This window comes from Mobula hypostoma, chromosome 3 (assembly GCF_963921235.1).
Source record: "Mobula hypostoma chromosome 3, sMobHyp1.1, whole genome shotgun sequence".
NCBI lineage: Eukaryota > Metazoa > Chordata > Chondrichthyes > Myliobatiformes > Myliobatidae > Mobula > Mobula hypostoma.
The window spans coordinates 136,973,399-136,998,414 of NC_086099.1; the positions used below are offsets into that span (position 1 = coordinate 136,973,399).

At 43.7% G+C, this 25,016-nt stretch overlaps 1 long non-coding RNA gene across 1 annotated transcript in view; it reads left to right on the top strand.

Moving 5' to 3' along the window:
* LOC134344272 (uncharacterized) overlaps positions 1-13,622 on the top strand; it is a 39,291-nt gene extending 25,669 nt beyond the window's left edge. Inside the window, exon 3 of the long non-coding RNA XR_010017408.1 lies at positions 13,539-13,622. This is a non-coding gene — a long non-coding RNA (uncharacterized LOC134344272). The remainder of the gene's footprint in view (positions 1-13,538) is intronic.
* Positions 13,623-25,016: the final 11,394 nt, after the last annotated feature.

Genomic DNA, 25,016 nt, shown 5'->3' on the forward strand with positions numbered 1-25,016 from the left:
ACCCTGGTTGGTCCTCCCAAGGTGCAACATCTCATGCTTGTCTGCATTAAATTCCATCTGCCATTTTTAGTCTATTTTCCCAGCTGCTCCAGATCCCGCTGAAAGCTTTGATAATCTTCCTCTGTGTCCACTACACCCCCAGTCTTGGTGTCATTCGCAAATTTGCTGATCCTATTAACCACACTATCATCCAGGTTATTAAATATAGATGACAAACAACAATATACCTAGCAACACACATCAAAGTTGCTGGTGAACACAGCAGGCCAGGCAGCATCTCTAGGAAGAGGTACAGTCGACGTTTCGGGCCGAGACCCTTCGTCAGGACTAACTGAAGGAAGAGCTAGTAAGAGATTTGAAAGTGGGAGGGGGAGGGGGAGATCCAAAATGATCGGAGAAAACAGGATGGGGAGAGATGGAGCCAAGAGCTGGACAGGTGATTGGCAAAAGGGATATGAGAGGATCATGGGACAGGAGGACCAGGGAGAAGGTAAAGGGGGAGGGGGGGAAAACTCAGAGGATGGGCAAGGGGTATAGTCAGAGGGACAGAGGGAGAAAAAGTAGAGAGAGAGAAAGAATGTGTGTATATAAATAAATAACGGATGGAGTACGAGGGGGAGGTGGGGCATTAGCGGAAGTTAGAGAAGTCAATGTTCATGCCATCAGGTTGGAGGCTACCCAGACGGAATATAAGGTGTTGTTCCTCCAACCTGAGTGTGGCTTCATTTTTACAGTAGAGGAGACCGTGGATAGACATATCAGAATGGGAATGGGATGTGGAATTAAAATGTGTGGCCGCTGGGAGATCCTGCTTTCCAAACATCCTACTCCCCCTTTTCCTTCTCCCTGGGCCTCCTGTCCCATGATCCGCTCATATCCCTTCTGCCAATCACCCGTCCAGCTCTTGGCTCAATCCCTCCCCCTCCTGTCTTCTCCTATCATTTTGGATCCCCCCTCCCCCTCCCACTTTGAAATCTCTTACTAGCCCTTCTTTCACTAGCCCTTCTTTTCACGAAGGGTCTCGGCCTGAAACGTCGACTGTACCTCTTCCTAGAGATGCTGCCTGGCCTGCTGCATTCACCAGCAACTTTGATGTGTGTTGCTTGAATTTCCAGCATCTGCAGAATTCCTCGTGCTTGCGTTTTTAAACAATATACCTAGCATTGATCCCTGTGGCACTCCACTATTCACAGGCCTCCAATCAGAGAGGCAACCATCTCTCTGTCTTCTCCCACAAAGCCAATATCTAATCTAATTTCCTACCTCATCTTGAATGCTGAGCGACTGAACATTTTTGACCAACCTCCTATGCAGGACCTTGTCAAGTGCCTTGCTGAAGTCCATGTAGACAACATCCTCTGTATTGCCTTCATCAACCTTCCTGGTAACATCTTCGAAAATCTCTATAAGATTGGTTAGACAAGACTTACCACGCACAAAGCTATGCTGACTATCCCGAATCAGTCCCTGTATATCAAAATACTCATATATTTGGTCCCTTATAGTACCTTCCAATAACTCTCTCATTACACACACAAAGTGCTGGAGGAACTCTGCAGGCTAGGCAGCATCTATGGAAAAAAAGTACAGTCGACATTTCGTGCCGAAACCTCAACTGCTCTTTTTTCTATAGATGCTGCCCAGCCTGCTGAGTTCCTCCAGCATTTTGTGTGTGTTGTTCAGGTTTCCAGCATCTGCAGATTTTCTCTTGTTTGTGATTTGAACTCTTCCACTGCTGTTGTCAGGCTCACCAGCTTATGATTTCCAGGTTTATGTCTACAGCCTGTCATAAACAGCAGAACAACATCAGCTATTCTTTAATTCTCTGGGTCTTCACCTGTCACTAAGAACAATTTAAATATTGCTGTTGGGGTATTTGCACTTTCTGCTCTTACCTCCCACAAGGTCCAGGAGAACACCTTGTCAGGCCCTGAGGTTTTGTCCACTCTGATTTGCCTCAAGACAGTGAACATGTCCTCCTCTGTACTCTCTATAGGGTCCATGGCCTCGCTGATGCTCCTGTAAGTTTTTGCTGGTTCAGAGGAAGTCCTGGAGTACAATTTATACAAGATGGCAATGGAGAATGGTGACTTTTTCTGTGCAGATCGCAAGGGAATCAACACTCATTCCTATCCAGAACTATGACAGCCAAAATCTGCAGCCACGTACATTGCAGTGACATTGTTTCATGTCATTATAAAAACCCGAGGTCTTCAGAACCAGAGTATTCGGGGCTGCAGACCACCCAGCAAGCAAATGCAGCAGTTGGAGGCTCAGAATATCTCCATTGTCTCAGGAAATGTGACTGCTGGACATGGTTGCTTGCACTTTGAGAGGTCGGCTGTAGTTAGAATTAACTGCTGCCTGAACAAAGACCTGGACCAGCTGCGATCTGCTCACTGCCACAACCTGTCTATATAGGAACGAATCTCACTGATTGTTCACTCAGTTCAGGATCATCTGGAGAACAGTAATACATCAGGCTGTTGTTTATTGATTACAGCTCAGCATTCAACAGCAGTAAGGAGATAAAGGAGCATAAAGATTCACACTCAATGTTTTAGAAACAACTTCTTCCCCTGCACTATCTGATTTATGAACAGTCCATGAACCTATGAACACTACCTTGCTATTTCTCTTTTACACTATTTATTTACTTGTTGTAACTTTTTTGTCTTGCTGCCACTAGATAATAAATTTCACAACGGACTGTATGTTAGTGATAATAAGCCTGATTCCGATTCAACCTGTTATGACTGTAATCATTTGCTTCAGGTTAAAATAAGATATTAAGTACAACGGTTGACAGAAGGAATAATTTTTAGTCACAAGATTCTACATAATAATTTTTGGTTCACTGGTTAAACATAGCTGCACTTTTTATGTAAGTTGATATGAGCTCGAGGTGGCTAACGGAGCAGCAGGTAGATTCCTTTCAACTTCAGATGAACATTCTGTTTGGGAAATTGTTAATTCTAATGAAAATCCTTCAGGTCTGAAACATTAACTTTCTGTTATGATCCTTTCAACCATAAAGTTTGTCTCTTTTTTTTCTGGAGCATCTCTCCTTCAGGTATACAATAACAATTCATATTTATATTGTGTACAGTTTAATAAAGCCTGCCCAAGATGCTTCCCGGCAGCATTTTCAGTCAAAACTTGATGAGCTCTGTAAGGAGAAATTGGATCTGGTGACGGTTGTGAGCAGAGTGATTGATTTTAGGGGTTGTCTTAAAATAAGAAGGCCGTAATGTCTGTTACTGAAATGAAAGACCAGTATAATGATTTTGGCCTGGTGTAGACTCAAAGGACTGTTTAACATTTAAGCAGCTCAGAGATTCAGCAGCTAGGCTTTTCAGAAGAAACAAATGCTGAAGTAGAAAACTGTAAAATTTACAGTATCGAAGAAGGTTGTCTGGTCCACCATGTCTACACCAGCTGACAAAGGAAAAAATCCTTTGACACAAATCTTTTACCAGCCCTTTCATTACAACTCTTCCAGTGGTTAACTTGGTGCATTTTAAATGCATTGCAGGTTCCTCTTCCACCATCCCCTAAAGCAGTGTTCAAGCCCCTTAACAACCTTCAGGTGACAAAAAGTTTTATTCAGCTCTTCCACCAAATCTTGTACCTTAAATCAGTGTTTGCATTCTTTACCTTTGATTGTTGATTGTTGGCACTTGGCCAAGTGGTTAAGGTGTTGGTCTAGTGATCTGAAGGTCGCTAGTTCGAGCCTTGGCTGAGGCAGTGTGTGTGTCCTTGAGCAAGGCACTTAACCACACATTTGCTCTGTGACGACACTGGTGCCAAGCTGTATGGGTCCTAATGCCCTTCCTCTGGACAACATTGGTGGTGTGGAGAGGGGAGACTTGCTGGTCTTCCATACAACCTTGTCCAGGCCTGTGCCCTGGAAACCTTGCAAGGCGCAAATCCATGGTCTCATGAGACTAACGGATGCCTATTAATTTACCTTTGATACAAGATGAATTACCTTTGATACAAGATGATGTACCTTATACATACCAGAATTTTTTTTTTCTCTGTACAGATGCTGTCTGACCTGCTGAGTATTTCCAAGAGCTTATTTTTTAAAATTTCACATGTACATTATTTACATTGGTTGTTCAGTCTTTGTGCATATTTTTTCAATGATTCTGTTGTAGTTATATGTTCTTCAGGGAATGTCTGCAAGAAAATGTATCTCAACATAGTATATGGTGACATATATGTACTTTGATAATAAATTTTACTTTGAACCACTGAACTTTGAATTTTCCAATTTCATGTAACCCACACCCCTGTTCTCCTCACAGACGTGCCTATCCAACTATTTTTTTCCCCTCACTTTGTTCATCTGTCCCATTCCATTTCTGTACCTGGTTCCATTTTACTCATCACCCCCTCCCCAGCTGGTTCCATCTTTCACCTACCAGCCTCTGTTGCCACCCCACCCCACTATAAACTGTGAATCATTTCTCTTCGCTCTCAGTCCTAATGCAAGGTTTTGACCTGAAACATTGACTTACACCTAGTGCATCCACAGATACTGCTTAGCTGCTGAGTTCTTACATTGAACTGTTCTTTATTCTAGAAAAGCAAAGTGCTTGCATTGCAATTTCTAAGGCAACCTAGAAATATATTTTGATCAACATTTTGTCATGCCTAGAACAAAAGCATTCTATAAATGTAAATAAAAGCAGAAGCAAACCTTTCCTCATGAATAATCAGCATCATTGGCATAACCCAGAGTATGATATGAAGGCATAATAAATGTGCGAACTTTAAAAGTAATGTTACTGAAAGGTGATGTTGGAAGTGTGGAATGTGATGATAACACAGAACTGGAAACCACATCTCAAACTATTTCAAAATATGTGGAAATATAATTGGACTGAAATACAAATATGAAGTAAATACTTTATCTTTTCTTGCTAGTTTTATTTAATGGTTCATGCATTTACTTATTTATAGTTTTAGCTACATCATTGTAGCTTTCAGTTCTTGATTTTTGTGAAAATCAACATATATTTAAATTTATTTTCTAATATAACTTCACTTGAAAATATTAGTCTTCCATTAGTGTCTCTCATAAAACATTTTAACGCATTGATTAGTTGGCTGAATCACAATATTAGAAGTAAACCACTTGTTTACTTCTAAATATTTGGCACTGCTGAAAGTAAACATGTCATCCAAAGATTTTTTTTGTGTTTCTAATTTGCTTAATTGTTTGTCTATCCTCTAATCCTCTTCTCAGTTTTTTTTTACCTCTTCGTTAGTGTAGAGTTCCACGTGTGCACATCATCACCTGATGCTTTATTTCTATTCAAATTTAGAATATTGATGGTTATTTAATTATGAGGGATTCGTAGTTTACTCTGCTTTTGTCCTTGCCAAATATCTGCACAACAATAATTTACTCAGGAAATGGTTGAAACGTTGATGTGTGTAAACTCATAACACATCCTAGCAGACTTCATAGTCAATTACATGCTCAACAATGATAAGTAAACATACAGTCACAATTGCAAGGAAGGTTGAAGATATAGTCATAGAGCACACTAAGAAGAATCTAATACGTACCAACCAAAGAGTTACAGCAAGATAATGGGAGACCTAATTTGTAGGTTGAGTCTGTGGTGAAGAAACACAATGTTAGCATTCATTTCAAAAGGACGAGAATATAAAAGCAAGGATGTAATGTTGAAACTTTATAAAGCACTGGCGAGGCCTCACTTGGAGTATTGTGTGCAGTTTTGGGCCCCTTATCTTAAAAAGGATGTGTTGAAACCAAAAAGGATTCAAAGGAGGTTTGCAAAAATGATTCTGGGATTAAACGGCTTGTCATATGAAGAAGGTTTGATGGTTCTGAGCCTGTAACCTTTAGAATACGAAAGAATGAGTGGTGACCTCATTGAAACCTATCAAATGGTGAAAGGCCTTGACAGAGTGGATGTGGAAAAGATGTTTCCTATGGTGGGACTGTTTAAGACCAAAGGACACAGCCTCTAAATAGAGGGGTGTCCTTTTAGAATGGAGATGAGGAATTTTTTTAGCCAGAGAACAAAATATCAGAAATTCCTGGAAACACTCTAAAGGTTAGGAATTTGTTATCACAGGCAGCTGTGGAGGTCAAGTCTATATATATTTAAGGAAGAGGTTGATAGTTTCTTGACTGGTCAGGGCATGAAGGGATATGAGGGGAAGGCAGGAGATTGAGACTGAGAGGGAAGATGGATCAGCCATGATGAAATGGAGCAGACTTAATGGGCCAAATGGCCTAATTCTGCTCCTGTATCTTATGGTCTAACAAGAAGCTAGAGCCAAAGGTCATGAGACAATGACAGAATTGTAGAAGTATAAGACAAAGAAGAACTTCTAAGCAAGAGGTGCTGGAAAATAATTGTAATACAAGTTCAAGTTTCTTAAATCAAATATGCCAGGATCAGGTTGCCAATGGAGGTAAATGAAAATAAGGATTAGTACAAGATATATCAGAAATTCCTGGAAACATTCCAAAGCTTAGACAGCATCCTTGAAGATAAAATATAGAGTTCACTTCTCTGCATTCTGAAGATGTTAGCTAACCCACTGGATATTCTTGCATCAAGAGTATTTGGTTTTTGGCTGGGTTCGGGACAGGATCAAGGTGGTTTTTTTGGATTTAATACAGGAATGAACCAGTGAGATGAGCAATCTTGAACAAGTTAAGGGTTCAAAAGAAATGAAAGCACAGGAACAGGATAAATATCAAAATATATGTAGCCTGGGGAAAAGTACACACTCAGGACAACAAATACTTTTTTGGGTTTTAATTCCTTTATCTGTTTTAGATGTTTAAGTGCCAGAAGAGGGTTGCAAAACAAAATAGACAAATTTACAACCAGTTCTTGCCATTACAACCTCAGTTTAACTTTTGATCCATGCCCTTGTGTAGCGGCAAATTGTGTATGCAGTATAAAAATACATAAAGCAAACCACACAAAACTAATACAGAACTACTACAGTAGTGGCAATTCTGAAGGAACACAATACAAAGAACATTAGAGTCCCCCCAACCCTGTATCTTATACATAGCAGCAAAAATGTAAGCGAATACATCTCGTCTAAGATGTCTACTACTTTTTAGTACACCCGTGCTGAACTTCCGAACAGAGACTAAACATTCACGTTACACTGTTACACGCACAGTCATGATACAATAAAGTTAGACAAAATGTACACGTTGGCACAACTTTTATGAGGTATTACCTGGTAGTTAAATTACAGGAAGGCTGATCTACTTGTCTGGTGAGGAACTTTGCCCAAGCCACGCGATCCACCATCGATTTCTTCAGTCATGGAAATCTAAAGCATCCACATGTAAAACATGTCAAATTACCGATATTCTCGATTTGCCAACAAGAATAAACAAATTCACATGGATATTGTCAATTAATGCTCACCTTTCCTCACCATGCCCAGTCTCTGGGAGGAACTCAATTGCAACGCCCCACCAACGTCTTCAGCAGAAAACAAAATGGTCTCCCCACTATCCCGCGCGTGCGTAATGATATCACTGTCTCCACTTAAAGGCACAGACAACTATTCTAGCATTACCCGGATGGATGCCTAGGTATACTTTTAACGATACTGAATAAGATTCGACGGTAACCCGGTTACATTCTCCCCTGCATTCAAATAATCGTCCTCGATTACTCGCTCACTACAATGGTACTTTTAACCTCCTTAACTGCTTCTCTAAAGAGAACTGAACTAAGACTAGCCAGTATCTCAGACACTGCGGCCGGACTTATGGAGGACTCATTAAGGACTGACCTTGGTTCGCGATGTGGGTTAGGGTGCTGTCTAACATTTACTCGTTTACTCCTGTGGGGTGCTGCCACAGGAGGGCTACCAACCTCTGCCCCTGCACTAGCAGTCGTCGGCTCCCCAGTCTCAGGTCCAGAAGGTGTCATATTTTCAGAAGATACGCTGTCTGGGCTAGGGTCAAAACCCTGTGCACCCTTCTCTGACATATTTTCTACCAATATCACACCATTTTCTGAATCCTCAGAATCTGATTCATGCCTCAGGGGTGAGCAGGCCTGAGTTACTGGAGTTTGCAGACTCATTCGGGTAGCTGGAGTGGGATGGTTCTCACAGGCCCTGATGTCTACCCTGTTCACCCTCTTGCTCGGCCCACCCTCCCAAGGTTCCACTGTGTATGTGTTGCCCAGTACCTCTACCACAATGTAGATAGTTGAGTTCCAAGCATCCTGGATCTTATTACGGCCTAATGGTTTGTTCCTCAAGTAATCCAGCGCATTCACATCAACTTTGGGACAGTACACTTTGTCCTCCTACCAGGCAATGCGTTCTGCTGCCTTCTGTTCAGAGTATTCTTTTGCTCTGGCATGCACATCCTCAGTCGGCTCTGGTGTACAGCTAGCCAGTCATATTTCCAGTCCACAGTCTGTTCTTGCCCCAGCAGAGCATCCATGGGCAAGTGGGGATCCACCCCAAACAACAGATAGTAAGAGGAATACCCGGTGGTTGTGTGAGGTGTCGCATTATATGCATACACCAACTCGGGTAGATGTTGTGGCCATCTGCGCTTCTTTTCTGGATGCAATGTACGCAACAAATCATGCATCGCCCTGTTGAAACGCTTGCACTGCGCATTTCCAGTAGGATGATGAGGTGTGGTACGGCTTTTCTTTACCCCGTATAGTTTGCAAGGCTCAGCTATGACCTCACTTTTGAAGTTACGGCCCTGGTCAGGATGCAATCTCTCAGGAACACCGTACTTCATGAACCATTCCCTCAAGAGCACCCTTACTGTGGTATCCTCCTTTTGATCCCGAGTTGGAAATGCTTGGGTGAATTTAGTGAAAATGTCCGTGACCGCTAAGACATTCTCACGCCCATCAGTTGCCGGCTCCAACACAGTGAAATCTATAGCTACAACTTCAAGCGGCCTAGAAGCCAGAAATGACTTCATGGGGGGACAGATTCTAGGCTGAGGCATCTTAGTCAGCACACAATGTGGACAATTTTTGATATACCGTGCCACATCCTCGTGTATGCCCACCCAAAAACATCGGCTTCTCAACAACTGCAGAGCATGTTCTATGCCTTGATGGCCCATAGAGTCATGTACATACTCTAACACTTTGCTCCTCAAGCTGATAGGTACCAGAAGCCGGTAACACTCCCCAAGCTTCTCATCCTCACCTACCCTATACAGTAACCCTTTACGCTCCCTGTTACTGTCCCAGTGCTTTAACAGAGACGAAACAGGTTTAGGCAGAGTTTTACGCTCCTGGCCACTCAGCTTCCTTTTCTGATCCCATAAGTCTCTTGGGACACCTAACACAGGGTCTTGCTGCTGAAAAGTTTGCAAGTCCCCATTAGAATAACCTGGGAGGGTTGGAGTGTTCCCTTGCATCGGACCACTTACATCACTAGTACCAGCTTCTCAGGCTTGAATTTGCTTAACCAGCAGTAACCAGTGCCGGGTCAAGAGCAGTGCTGCGATTGATCAAACTACAGATCGCCACAGACCCATCAAACTCCGCATCCTCTGAGACAGGCTCAGGCTCCCCTGCAAATGGCTGCCTGGAGAGTGCATCAGCCACGGTATTGCTCCGACCCGGACGATACTGGATATCGAAGTCAAACACTGCGTAGACAAGTTGCCTACACTGGCTGACAATGTTCATGCCTACAGTACATGGGATAGGTGGTTCGGTGCTAACAGGATCCCTGACTACTAGAAAGCCACAGTTTGGTATCTTCATGCCCATTGCTTGAACCTCTAGCTCTGGATACCCAAGGTAAGGAATATCAAGACCATTTGCAGCTGTTAGCCTAAGCCAGCCAGCAGTGGACAACATATCCTTGTCCTGTCCATTCAAGTGTTCTCGAAAGAACTGCTTGGTCAGGGTGCTTACCTGACAACCTGTGTCCAACAGACAACGGACAGCGACACCTGATATTTCAAGCTCAACAACTGGACATGTTCCTATGGCGTGTTGCAGCAACTGGTCACGGGATAACTGTACATTATCTGTGTCTATGAGGTTCTGCCGGATTGCCCGACTCCCAACCTCTTGAGGGCAGGAGGATGCAGGCTCCACTTCCCTTGCACCCCGCTTCTGTGGGCAATTCTTGGCCAAATGCCCTCCCACCTGACACTTGAAACATATCAGTTGCCCATCTTCTGTGAACCTAGGCTGTAAATTACGTCTGCTACTAGTAGCGCATGTAAAATCCCTCTGTACAGTGAGATCGTTCACTGCTTGAGTCAATTCACAAAGGGCTTTGCCCTGCTCTGCGACTACTTTAAGGACGTCATCTAGTGTGACAGACTCAGATTCCAGAACTTTAAGAATCGAGCACTGTACCTGGCCACTGCTACACTTTGACTTTCCAGACCTTGTATTTCCCAGGGGCTCTTCTACGAGCCACAGACGAGCCTCCTCCCTCACTTCTATCATTGAGGGGACACAGGGTGGTCCTGCACGAAGCTGTGGAGCTCCCTTCTGAGGGAAGGATCTCTGATCCCCTCTATAAATTGATCTCTTAGCACCACCCTCTTATTGGTCACGGCATCAGGGGAGTGCTTCTGTAGCAAGTTAACAGCTTGGGCCAGGGCATGTGAAAACTCTTTTACATCTTCACCCTCATGCTGTTTGCGACTGTAGAAGCCATGCCACAGCTGGGGTGCACTACGCTCGTCTCTAGAAGCTTCCCTGAGATAGGTGAACAAGTCATCAGCCCCGGTCTTCCTCAGCATCACTGCGCATACGTGCTTCCTCTAAGGCTGCACCCCTGAGCAGGGACATAACAAAGTCATGTCAAACTTCCATAGGCTCTCGCATGCTACGCCCCTTTCCATTCAGAATCTGCCCCAACTCTTCGACAGGTTGAATGTAACTCTACAAAGCTGAGCCCACTCACCAGACAGGTCCTGGGAGAAAGAGGACAGAATACATTCTTATCTGGTCAAGTTTTCGAGTCTCTCAAAAGCAGAGGTGGAGGACTATGCCTCATGATCAATTCTTCTTGGTACGCAAATATATCAGTGCTGTCCCAATGCTGCTCACCAGACCTGGAATATCTAGCAGTTAAGTGCCGTCCTTTTTACCTACCACGGGTGTTCGCTGGGTCATTTTGGTAGCAGTTTACATTCCCCCTCAGGCCAATGTCAAGCAGACTTTAGATGATCTGAGCAATGGGATCAACATGCATGAAACAGCGGACCCTAATGCCTTCACCATAGTTTTGGGAGATTTTAACCAGACCAGTCTGAAAAAATGACTAAGGAACTACGATCAACAGATCACTTGCAATACCCAGAAGAAACGACACTCTGGACCATTGCTACACTGCCATTACAAATGCCTAGCATGGTATTCCATGTCCTCACTTCGGGAAGTCTGATGGCCTGGATGTACTTCTACTCCTTGAGTATTGCAGAGACTAAAGACTACAGCACCAGTAGTGAGGACCAAGAAGCTATAGTCAAGGGAAGGAGAAGAGTGCCTACAGGACTGCTTTGAATCGATGGACTGAACTGTATTCAGTGATTCATCTTCAAACCTGGATGAGTATACTGCAGTTGTTATCAACTTCATTAAGACCTGTGTGGATGAATGTATACCTACAAAGACTTACTGTACATTCCCAAATCAAAAGCCGTGGATAAACCAGGAGCTACATGGGCTGCTGAAGGCCAGATCTGTGGCATTCAAGTCTGGTGACTCAAGCCTGTACCAGAAAACCAGGGATGATTTGCGGACAGCTATTTCAAGGGCAAAGAGACAATTTCAAATGAGGTTGGAGGCAACATTGGATGCACGGCAACTCTGGTAGGGTTTGCAAGACATTACTTCCTACAAAGCAAAACCCAATACCATGAATGGCAATGATGTTTCACCACCAGATGAACTCAACACCTTCTATGCACGCTTTGAAAGGGTGAGCACAACTACAGCTGTGAAGATCCCTGCTGAACCTGATGACCCTGTGATCTCTGTCTCAGAGGCTGATGTTAGACTGTCTTTAAAGAGCGTGAACCTTCGCAAGGCAGAAGGTCCTGATGGAGTACCTGGTAAGACTCTGAGAACCTGTGCCAACCAACTAGCAGGAGTACTCAAGGACATTTTCAAGCTCTCACTGCTACGGGCAGAAGTTCTGACTTGCTTCAAAAAAGCAACAATTATATTAGTGCCAAAGAAGAATAATGTGGGCTGCCTTAACGACTATCGCCCGGTAGCACTCACATCGACAGTGATGAAATGTTTTGAGAGGTTGGTCATGAGTAGACTGAACTCCTGCCTCAGCAAGGACCTGGACCATTGCAATTTGCCTATCACCACAATAGGTCAACGGCAGATGCAATCTCAATGGTTCTCCACATGGCTTTAGACAACACAAACACCTATGTCAGGATGTTATTCATTGACTATAGCTCTGCATTTAACACCATCATTCCCACAATACTGACTGAGAGATTGCAGAACCTGGGCCTCTGTACCTCCCTCTGCAATTGGATCCTTGACTTCATAACCGGCAGACCACAATCTATGCGAATTGATGATAACATATCCTGCTCGCTGACGATCAACACTGGGGCAGCTCAGGAGTGTGTGCTTAGCCCATTGCTCTACTCTTGATATACACATGACTGTATGGCTAGGCATAGCTCAAATACCATCTATAAATTTGCTGATGATGCAACCATTGTTGTTAGAACCTCAGGTGGTGACAAGAGGGCCTACAGGAGTGAGATATGCCAACTAGTGGAGTGGTGCCGCAGCAACAACCTGGCACTCAACGTCAGTAAGACGAAAGAGCTGATTGTGGACTTTAGGAAAAGTAAGACGAAGGAACACATACCAATCCTCATAAAGGGACCAGGAGTGGAGTGAGTGAGCAGTTTCAAGTTCCTGGGTGTCAAGGTCTCTGAGGCTCTAACCTGGTCCCAACATATCGATGTAGTTATAAAGGAGGCAAGACAGTGGCTATACCTAATTATGAGTTTGAAGAGATTTGGTATGTCAACAAATACACTCAAAAACTTCTATAGTTGTATCCTGGAGAGCATCCTGACAGGCTGCATCACTGTCTGCTATGGGGGGGCTACTGCACAGGACCGAAAGAAGCTGCAGGGGGTTGTAAATCTAGTCAGCTCCATCTTGGGTACTAGCCTATGTACCCAAAACATCTTCAGGGAGCGGTGTCTCAGAAAGGCAGCGTCCATTGCTAAGGACCTCCAGCACCCAGGACATGCCCTTTTCTCACTGTTACCATCAGACAGGAGGTACAGAAGCCTGAAGGCACACACTCAGTGATTCAGGAACAGCTTCTTCCCCTCTGCCATCCGATTCCTAAATGGACATTGAACCCCTGGACACTACCTCACTTATTTGAATATACAGTATTTCTGGATTTTTTGCACATTTAAAAAGAATCTATTCAATATGTGTACAATGTAATTTATTTACTTATTATTATTTTTATTTTATTTATTATTATTTTTTCTCTTCTAGGTTATGAATTGCATTGAACTGCTGCTGCTAAGTTAAGGAATGTCATGTCACATGCCGGTAATAGTAAACCTAATTCTGATTCTGATTATGACGTCACTCAAGATTGTGACTCAAACTTAATTTGTTTATTTTTTGTTTTTAGGGATGGTTTGGGGGCAGTGTGGGGAGTTGTTGGTCCAGTTAATGTTTAGGGACAGAGATGAGGGGGAGTTAAAGTTTAGAGCAGTTAATGAGCTTCCAAATTCCCAAATGTCAGCCTTACCTTTCTGTACAAAGTTGCAGCAGCTGATGATATGCTTATCAATTCCCTCACTCCCATCTTTTTTGATTTCGGTAAACTAAATAATAAAAAAAAATTCACAAATATAAATGGTGTAGGCTCAGATATCTATTGTTAGATATAACTAGATTACTTCAAGCACAATTGTATCATTACTCATGCCAAAATTGCCTTCTTTCCAGGATCATCATGAAAAGCAGAGATAATGCTACGGTACTTCTTCAAATGTAATGATTATAGTGTTCTTCGAGCTGACCTGCTTCCCTGCTCTTATGTGAGCATGAGTATTTCCAAATAATCCCCATTTTCTAACTTGCTTTAAGTCCCATTTCCCTGTCAATTCTATGCCTGCTAGCCTGCATTCTATCAAATCTGATGACATTTTGATTTAAAAATTGTCATCTTTGTTTTTTTCTTTAAGTTTATTACCTTGCCACTTGTGATATCTGCAATTTCCCTGGTTCTATTGACTCGAAATTGGATTGAATAGCCCTTTCTTTTCTGATACAGCATAATTTCAAGCTAATATACTAGAAGTAGGTTATACCTGAAACCAGTTCCAGATTAAATCACAAAAATCAGCAAAATCGGCCAGATTCTTTAGATTGTAAGTCAACCTTGTGACATTAAGTTGGTTTATATTTTGGGAATGTATAAGATAACATCTTCCTTCATGCAGTACTCTTAAGCAGCATTGCGGATCAGCTTGAATCTTTTTATCCTGGGGATGCCTTAAAGATCATGGCAGTAATCTTAGTATGCTGGTCTGCCAGAAATTTAAATCTGTTTAAATGCTCGCCTAAATTTTTACCTCTACATCTTCTCTATCTCCCTGATTTTCTTAAATCTCCAGTGAAGTATTTCAGGATATGAAACCTATGGCAGTTGATTGTTGAAACTGAAGTATCACCATTTCGTCAAAATGAGTATGGAAAGAATGAGGAAAGCCTTAGCTTGTCTCAGTCATCGGTCATATTCATCCTTCGTGGACCCCCAGATGATGATGTCATCTGTCATGGTCTTATCACAAGATAACCTCTCAAGGATCATGTGGATGGTTTTATGGTAGACTTCTGGTGCAGAAAGAATCCCATACGATAGTTGAAGAGAGTGATATCTTCCCTGTAGTGTGTTAAAAGTACAGTCTTGATCTTGCCTCATCAAGATTCAACTGCCAATACCCAGAGGAGCTTGCTACACCACTCGGCACCTACAAACTGGGACATGATCTCTTCCTGTGTTGGCAACGTAAAATACTCTCTTGACAGTTTTATTGAGATCTCTTGAGACTGGACATATCTGCCATGTTTTGTTTTCCTTTTGCACAATGACCAGTGAACTCACCCAATCAGTCAGTTCTTCAATTTTCTGAATGACACTTATCCATTCCACTTGTGCTACCTCTTGTTTAAGATTGTCTCTCAGTGCAAACACAACTTTCCTGTATACATGGATAACAGGAGACACTGTCTCATCTATATTAATTTTGTGTACTCCATGTAAGCATCCAAGCCCCTCAAAGACATTTGTGTACTCTTCCAGGAGAGTTGGGTGGAGCCCTTTGGTCTATGAAGCCTCTACAAAATTTTTTTCACCAGGTTAAGCTTTTCACTTGCACTCAGACCTAATACCAGCTGTACTCTCTTTTCTATAATCTGTAGCTGTGTGTGCCTTTTGGTGAACCTCCTTGTCTTGAAGGTCACTGTATAGCCCCCTTTCACTGGAATGTTCTCTCCAGTATAGCACTTTCAAATTCACTGGGTAAATCTTGCTCTTTACTGTGAGAGTCTTGTTATCATCCATAAATAACAGTCACCTAGGCTCTGGTATCAAGCTTGAATGGAATTAGTGTGTCATTCACAGTCACTGGAACAATACATTCTATTCTACCAGTGCTAGCAATCTGTAGATAATCCACAAACACTTCCTTCATTTCCTCATCAACTGTGTGCAACTTTATCTTGGTAGCCCCAATTTTGCAGCATCTTGCAAAATGGTTCTTCTTCCCACAACTATTGCAGGAATTTTCATAAGTAGAACATATCTTCGGAATGTGTCTACCTCCACACATTCTGCACTTGCTGCTTGTGCCTTCCTTTTTGCTTTGCCCTTTCTTTGAGGAATGCCTTGTGCTCTGCCACTCTATTTTCACAGTATGCACGGTTGCGTCTGCCCTGTGCAGTTCCTTAACTTGCACTTGTGTAGTCTCTGCTGCCCTACACATATTCACATAATTTCCAGCATCAAATTTTTTTCATGCAGCAGTCCTTCTCTAAGTCCATCATCTAAAATTCTGCAAATTATTCTGTCTCTAACTAGTAAGTTTCTCAAATCTCCAAATTCACGGGGCCAATTCAGTGTGTGAAGCTCAGCTAAGTATTGGTCGAACCTAACATTTTGTTTCTAGTCACAGGGAAAGAACTTATTTCTCTCAAACATGATGTTTTTATTTGGGACAAAATACTCCCTGATGTTATAGGTGGGGCATTGACAGCAGACCCAAATGCAAGACACAGACACTGAAGTACTAGGAACAGGACAAGGTTTACCAAGAAAGCAAGGGGAGTCAGGAAGAAATGACGCTGGACATGGGCACAGGCCTTGGACGAAACAAGGACACCGGGCCTGGGCTAGGACTAAGACTAGGAAAGTGGGACCAGGACAAGGAACTTGGAACTAGGAGCCTGGGTTAGGACTCTGAGCCAGAGACTGGACAGGGACCCGGAACCTGGGTCTTGACTCAGGCTCGGACCCCAGATATAGGCGAGGACAAGACGTGGCTACACGATTGGACGTGGTTAGGCTACAGGACTGGACGTGGCTATAGGACTGGATGTGGAACCCCTGCACAGGACATGGCACTTGGACAGGACAAGAACACAAAGCCTTGACTTGGACAGGGCGAGGTTCTAGGACTTGGCTTGGATTAGATGAGGTACTTGGACATGGCTTAGACTAGACGAGGTACTTGGACGTGGCATGGACTAGACAAGGTTCTTGGACGTGGCATGGACTAGACAAGGTTTTTGGATGTGGCTTGGACTAGATGAGGTTCTAGGAAGTGGCTTGGACTAGACGAGGTTCCAGGATGTGGCTTGGACTAGATGAGGTTCTAGGATGTGGCTTGGACTAGGGACTCCTGGACTGGACGAGAGACTCCTGGACTGGACGGGGGAACTCCAGCACTGGGCTGGGGGCGAGAGAGAGAGATCAGTCCAGCATGGAATCCTTGGTTTGCAAAGGTATTTATGTGTCAGCCCAAAATGAGAATTAGGTGTCTCAATTAAGGCACCCAGAATAAGGAATCAACGGACTGGACGGTGAACTGGAATGCAGACTTTACAGACTGGACCATGACATGGATTTTTTCAGCAGAATATCTGATAAAACAGCTATCTCATCAAATTGTAGATGTTCAAAGCATCTTCACCAATTGCATGCAGAAAAATAGAAGCTTTCAATTTTTCATCAGTCCCCCCCACTTCGCTAGCCGCTGGATAGGAACTCTCCATAGGGGCAGGAGGACTTAGCTTATCCAGACAGGAACTCATGGCTCTCACCCAAATTTCTTGGTGTATCTGGTGAACTTTGGGCATGACGTGCTCTCCTGCCTCACTGGCCTGCTCCTCTCCGTCGTAACTAGCTTCTCTTTCTCAAATACTCATAGTATTAATTTACTCTTCATGTGTTTGCCTCACACACACTTCTGACACCATGTTATGTTTATTCTTAATAAACGCAAACTTGGCGTGAGTTTACGCTAGAACATTTTATGACTGAACTGATGTTCAACCTGAAAGAGTGCCACCCCCTATCCACCATTGCTTCTGGTTCTGGGTGAACCGCATGCATTGCCCACAGGGAACAGAAATTCTTTATTATGCACACATTGTTATGCCTGAAAAGATGCACTATTTACCGAGGAAGCGTGGGAAAAGAGCTGGGCTGCTGGTTAGATTGAAGCTGAGGGGCTTCAGCGTCCCTATGCTCACCATCCTACTAGCTAGTGTGCAAGCCATAGAGAACAAGGTGGATGATCTTAAAGGGAGACTCACCTACTGCAGGGAGATGCAGAACTGCTGTGTACTGTGTTTCACCGAGACCTGGCTCTCCCCTGCCACCCCTAACTGTGCCATCCGACCGGTGAGATTTTCGATCCGTCGGATGGACCACGCGGCGTCTTCGGGCAAGATGAGGGGAGGTGGTGTCTGCCTACTGATCAACACTGCGTGGTGCTCGGACACAATGGTACTGCAAGCTCCTGCAGCCCGGACCTTGAACAACTGTCGGTGAAGTGTCATCCCTACTATCTGCCACGGGAATTCACCTCGGTCATACTGACAGCGGTCTACATTCCTCCCCAGGCGGACGTGGAGTGTGCTCTGAACATAATGTATGCCAACATCAGTGAACTTGAGACCAGGTATCCGGAGGCTTTGCTCATTACAGCTGGGGACTTTAACCAGGCCAACCTCAGAAGGTGCTGCCAAAGTTATACCAACATGTCTCCTGCCCCACTAGAGGCCCGAATATACTTGACCACTGCTACACAGCAGTCAAGGATGCGTACCATTCCGACCCACGACCTCACTTTGGAAAATCGGACCATCAGGCCATACTCCTCCTCTCGGCTTACAAACAGAAACTGAAGCAGGAGGTCACGTTGTCAAAAGTGGTGTCGCGTTGGACGGAGGAAACGGATGAGGTCCTCCGTGACTGCTTTGAATTGGTGGACTGATTAGTATTCAAGGACTCGGCAGCTAACCTTGATGAGTATGCCTCAGCTGTCACGGACTTTATTTGGAAATGCACAGAGACTGTGTGTCTCACAAGACGATTCGGGTATTCCCTAAGCAGAAACCTTGGATGAATTATGAGGTCAAGCCCCTTTTGAAGGCTAGAGCTGCAGATTTTAGGTCCAGGGATACCAGTCGCAACATGGAATCCAAGCGTGAACTCCGGAAAGCCATTAAGGGTGCCAAGAGGCAATGTCGAGCCAAGTTGGAAGCCCAGGCTAACCAGAGGGATGCCTGTAGACTATGGCAGGGTCTAAATGAGATCACTGGGTACAAAGAAAAAGCTGGGGATATCAATAACTGTGACGCTTCTCTTCCTGATAAACTTAACGTATTCTACGCAAGATTCAAACAGAAGAGGAGCGTCCTGCTCCCTCCAGACGAACTGGACCTGGTGGCATCGAGATTCATCGTCATCGAGGAGGACGTTAGAAGGTTCTTCCTGAAGATAAATCCAAAGAAGGTGACGGGCCCAGATAGCGTCCCGGGACAGGTTCTCTGGGCCTGTGCAAGGGAGCTAGCTGGAGTGCAGACATCTTCAACTGCTCCTTGCTTCAGTCTACGATCCCCTTGTGTTTTAAGAAAGCAATGATAATCCCAGTGCCGAAGAAGAGCAAGGTGGCATGCCTGAATGACTATCGACCTGTGGCTCTGACATCAATTGCTATGAAGTGCTTCGAGCGATTGGTTATGGCACACATCAACCATAGCAGGTCGACCTCGACGCTTTCCAATTTGCGTACCGGAGCAACAGGTCAACGGCAGATGCCATCTCTCTGGCCCTACATTCCTCCTTAAAACACCTAGAGAATAAAGACGCACATGTAGGGCTCCTTTTCATTGACTATAGCTCTGCCTTTAATACCATCATTCCAAATAAACTGATTCCTAAGCTCCGGAACCTGGGCCTTAGCACTTTGATCTGCAGCTGGATCTTCAACTTCCTCACAGACAGGACCCAGGCTGTAAAAGTAGGGGACAAGCTCTTCTCTACAATCACTCTGAGCACCGGTGCCCCACAAGGCTGTGTACTTAGCCCCCTGCTGTACTCACTGTACACCCATGATTGTGTAGCCAAGTTTCCATCGAACTCAATATATAAGTTTGCTGATGACACAACAATTGTAGGCCGTATCTCGGGTAATGATGAGTTTGAGTACAGAGAGGAAATTAAGAACCTGGTAGCATGGTACGAAGACAATAACCTATCCCTCAACGTCAGTAAGACGACGGAATTGGTTGTTGACTTCAGAAGGAGTAGCGGACCGCATGGCCCAATTTACATTGGTGGTGTGCAAGTGTAACAGGTCAAAAGCTTTAAGTTCCTCGGGGTCAATATCACAAATGACCTGACTTGGTCCAACCAAGCAGAGTCCACTGCCAATCTTCTGTCCTTGGACTCATCTTACACTGCACGCTGTTGGAGCAGTGCTGCCAGGATAATAATGGACGCGACCCACCCAGCCAACACACATTTCGTCCCTCTTCCCTCCGGGAGAAGGCTCAGGAGCTTGAAGACTCATACGGCCAGATTTGGGAACAACTTCTTTCCAACTGTGATAAGACTGCTGAACGGATCCTGACCCGGATCTGGGCCATACCCGCCGAATATCCGAACCTGCCTCTTGGTTTTTTTGCACTGCCTTACTTTCCCTTTTCCCTTTTCTATTTATGACTTATAATGTAAATTTTTAATATTTACTATCGATTTGTAACCCAGGGAGCACGAAACACAGAACCAAATATTGCTGTGATGATTGTACTCTCTAGTATCAATTGTTTGGCGACAATAAAGTAAAGTACATAATAACACACATACTATCTTTTTCTTAAAGTTTAGGTTTGTGGGATACTGATGAACTATTGACTGGTTTCTGGAGTATATGTTGTAAACACAATGCAACCATGTTGTACAAGGGATGGAACAAGCAAATCTTTAAGGGAGTGATGGAGAGTCAATTAAGTAGAATGTTTTATCCTTGATAGTACTGAACATCATAGTCATAGTCATAGTCATACTTTATTTATTGATCCCGAGGGAAGTTGGTTTTCATTACAGTTGCACCATAAATAATTAAATAGTAATAAAACCATAAATAGTTAAATAGTAATATCTAAATTATGCCAGGAAATAAGTCCAGGGCCCTCCAAGGGAGAAGTTGTAAAGTTCGATAGCCACAGGCAGGAATGACTTCCTATGACGCTCAGTGCTGCATCTCGGTGGAATGAGTCTCTGGCTGAATGTACTCCTGTGCCCAACCAGTCCATTATGCAGTGGATGGGAGACATTGTCCAAGATGGCATGCAACTTAGACAGCATCCTCTTTTCAGACACCACCGTCAGAGAGTCCAGTTCCATCCCCACAACCTCACTGGCCTTACAAATGAGTTTGTTGATTCTGTTGGTGTCTGCCTGCTGCCCCAGCACACAACAGCAAACATGATAGCACTGGCCACCACAGACTCGTAGAACATCCTCAGCATCGTCTGGCAGATGTTAAAGGACCTCAGTCTCCTGAGGAAATAAAGACGGCTCTGACCCTTCTTGTAGACAGCCTCAGTGTTCTTTAACCAGTCCAGTTTATTGTCAATTTGTATCCCCAGGTAGTTGTAATCCTCCACCATGTCCGCACTGACCCCCTGGATGGAAACAGGGGTCACCGGTACCTTAGCTCTCCTCAGGTCTACCACCAGCTCCTTAGTCTTTTTCACATTAAGCTGCAGATAATTCTGCTCACACCATGTGACAAAGTTTCCTACCATAGCCCTGTACTCAGCCTCATCTCCCTTGCTGACGCATCCAACTATGGCAGAGTCATTAGAAAACTTCTGAAGATGACAAGACTCTGTGCAGTAGTTGAAGTCCGAGGTGTAAATGGTGAAGAGAAAGGGAGACAAGACAGTCCCCTGTGGAGCCCCAGTGCTGCTGATCACTCTGTTGGACACACAGTATTGCAAGCACACATACTGTGGTCTGCCAGTCAGGTAATCAATAATCCATGACACCAGGAAAAAATCCACCTGCATCGCTGTCAGATTCTCCCCCAGCAGAGCAGGGCGGATGGTGTTGAACGCACTGGAGAAGTCAAAAAACATGACCCTCACAGTGCTTGCTGGCTTGTCCAGGTGGGTGTAGACACGGTTCAGCGGGTAGACGATGGCATCCTCAACTCCTAGTCGGGGCTGGTCGGCGAACTGGAGGGGATCTAAGTGGGGCCTAAACATAGGCCAGAGCAGCTCCAGAACAAGCCATTGTTCTTGACTGCCATTACAGCTGATGTCATGCAGGTACGTCTCTGACTTACTGTTGATAAGACATTGCCAAGACAAGTGACGAGTCAATTGCAACAGGATAGTCAGCATCCAATCTGCTTTTGTTGTCATGAAATTTATGCAGTTAGTCTTGTTAACCTTTTGTTAAGTTCTGGTCATCTAATGATCCACTATAGGCTTAATCTGTTCAATCTTTCAGGAATTGGCAGTGGGTGATACTGTTGATGCTTTAAAAGCTAGTTGTCAATGTGAGAATACATTCTTTTGTCCATTGTGCTCTGTGTGTTTCTTGCAGGTTGCATTCAATATGTTAGTTTGTCTGTAATAAACATGCAGTTTATTTTCCCTCTGGAAAATCCAGGCAATTCTGGATAATATTTTTTACTCTCTGCATGCCACCTTGGATGAACAGAGGAGTACTTTCAGTACCAGACTAAGACAGCTGTGCTGCTCCAAAGAGCGCGGCATGAGGTCATTTTCACCCTTGGCCATTAGGTTCTATAGCTGGGGAAGTGATGACCCCCTCCTGTTGGACTGTTATTAACCACTGTTTACCAGAGCTTTGTTTCAGCTTGGTTTATCTCTGTTTACTACACCCTGCTATCACAGACACCATGTGAAATACTACCATCACTTCTTATCTGGATGGTGTGAATGTGCACCTATTATTTTATAATATTGCAGTAATGCTTGCACTACGATCTTATCAGTGCGAACTTGTAAATCTTGTAATTCTTGACCTGGAAATCTTATACATTTTATTTACAAGGTAACTTATTTTTTATTTCCTCTTACTTCTCTTCTAATATTTGTATATCTGTGCATTTTGACACTGCAATTTCCTTTGGGATCAAAAAATTATCTATCTAGTTATCTTGGGCAAGTTTTTTTTAACTACAGGCCCTGTGAGATCTTGCAATGTTGAGAGCTTCAAGGAATGATAACTCATAATCATCTATTATCATGCCCCCCCCCACTCCCCCCGTGGTGAATCGACCTCATGGGACTGGATCCAATCAATAATAATAATGAGTTTTTTAACATTGGTGGGTCTGAATTAACAAATCTTGTGGCATGCAGATCTTTAGTGAGAAATTCTTCATTAATTATTCAGTTTTGCCTTGATATCAAATGATCGTATGATTTTATACTTTTTGCATTTCATTGTGGTTTGGTACAATAGAGTAGCTTACCAAGCCATTTCTGAGGCTGGTATGAGTCATTGCTGACATTATACAGTATTTTAATTCTACATCAGGAGGTGACAGATTAAATGTACCTGTCACGTGATATAGGAGTGGGGAATTGTCAGCTGCTATCACTTGCTCTTTCAAATGCTATGGAATCCTTATTCATGTCATAGGAGTTGATGCAGAATCACTATGTTTTCATACATTGTTTAATGAAGCTTTGTGTGCCTCAATTAAATAACTTCTGAAATAGTTACACAGATTTGAATGTATTAAAATGAATTATTTATTAAAGTAAGCAAATAGCACAGAACAGAGAACTATATTTACTCGTTTGTTCTGCTGCTTCCTTTGCAGCAAGCAGATGGTGCAATTGACTTTTAGCAATGGTGTAATTAAATCTCAGATTTGCAACTCTATGGCTGTTAAAATCAGTTCATTTCTAATGAATTTACTCATAAAATTTCAATAATGGCTATTTTCCCAAGCTGTAGAAAATATTAATTACAGTTCTATTATTCAAAACACCTCCTCCATAGAATTGGTTCCTGTTGCCATTGCTCCTGGATGAATTGCTCAGGCCTGAATTGTGCTTGGCCTATACAGGTGTCCCCCGCTTTTCGAACGTTCGCTTTACAACTCCTCGCTGTTACGAAAGACCTACATTAGTTACCTGTTTTCGCTAATAGAAGGTGTTTTCACTGTTATGAAAAAAGGCAGTGCGCGCCCCGAGCAGCTAAGCTCTTCCCCCAGAACTGCATTCTAGCCGGCATTGCTTAAACACGTGCCTGTGAGCATCTGTGCTTTATGTCGATTTATTTTGAGCATCCATTTGCAAGATGAGTTCTAAGGTATCAGAAAAGCCTAAAAGAGCTCATAAGGGTGTTAAACTTAGCGTAAAACTAGACATAATTAAGCATTTCGATCGTGGTGAACGAAGTAAGGACAAAGTGAGTTTGGCTTGTGGAAGATGACGAAGATGATGTTGAAGAGGTTTTGGCATCCCATGACCAAGAACTGATAGATGAAGAGCTGATGCAATTGGAAGAGGAAAGGATAACCATCGAAACCGAATGCAGTGGCGAACGGACCGAAAGTGAGGTTGTCCAGGAACTAAACGTGAAGCAACTGTGTGAGATTTTCGCTGCAATGATTGCAGAAAAGTACGACTTTAATTTTGAAAGGGTACATAGGTTTAGGGTATATTGGCAGGATGGTTTGAGTGCTTACAAAGAACTATATGATAGAACAATGTGTGAGGCTAAGCAGTTCAACCATACTGTCGTTTTTCAAGCCTTCCACATCAGCCACAGCAGATGATGAACCTCAACTTTCGACATCGAGGCAGGCAGAGATAGAAGAAGATGACCTGCCTGCCCTGAAGGAAACAGACGACGATGAGATGACACCTCAGTGTCCCACCACCCCAGTGGTCCCAAACCCTGGGCCGCAGACAGATACATTGCTGTGAAGCATGCAGTGGTGCAGCAGTAGCCGGGACGCACCCAGCACATTTTTAAGAAAAAAAGCCGAAATAAACGAGCTAATTAATTAGGTGCTGCCCGGCACATAAATGTCGGCCCAGATGAGAGGCGACGCAATTGGCAATTGCCTCTGATCTGGGCCGATATTTACATGCCAGGCGGCACCTAATTAATTAGCTTGTTTATTTTGGCCTTTTTCTTAAAGATGTGCTGGGTGCGTCCCAGCTACCGTTGCATTCTCCGCGTATTGGTATCAGTTCGCTGCCTGGAGCTTGGGGACCACTGCACCGCCCCAGCCTCCAACGACTCAGCCTAACACACCATCATCAGTGTGCTCGGCGCTGTCTTCTCGATTCCGGTAAGTACTGTACATACACTATTTCCACTTTATATAGGCTGTGTATTTTTACATGTTATTTGGTATGATTTGGCAGCTTCATAGCTTAAAGCTTACT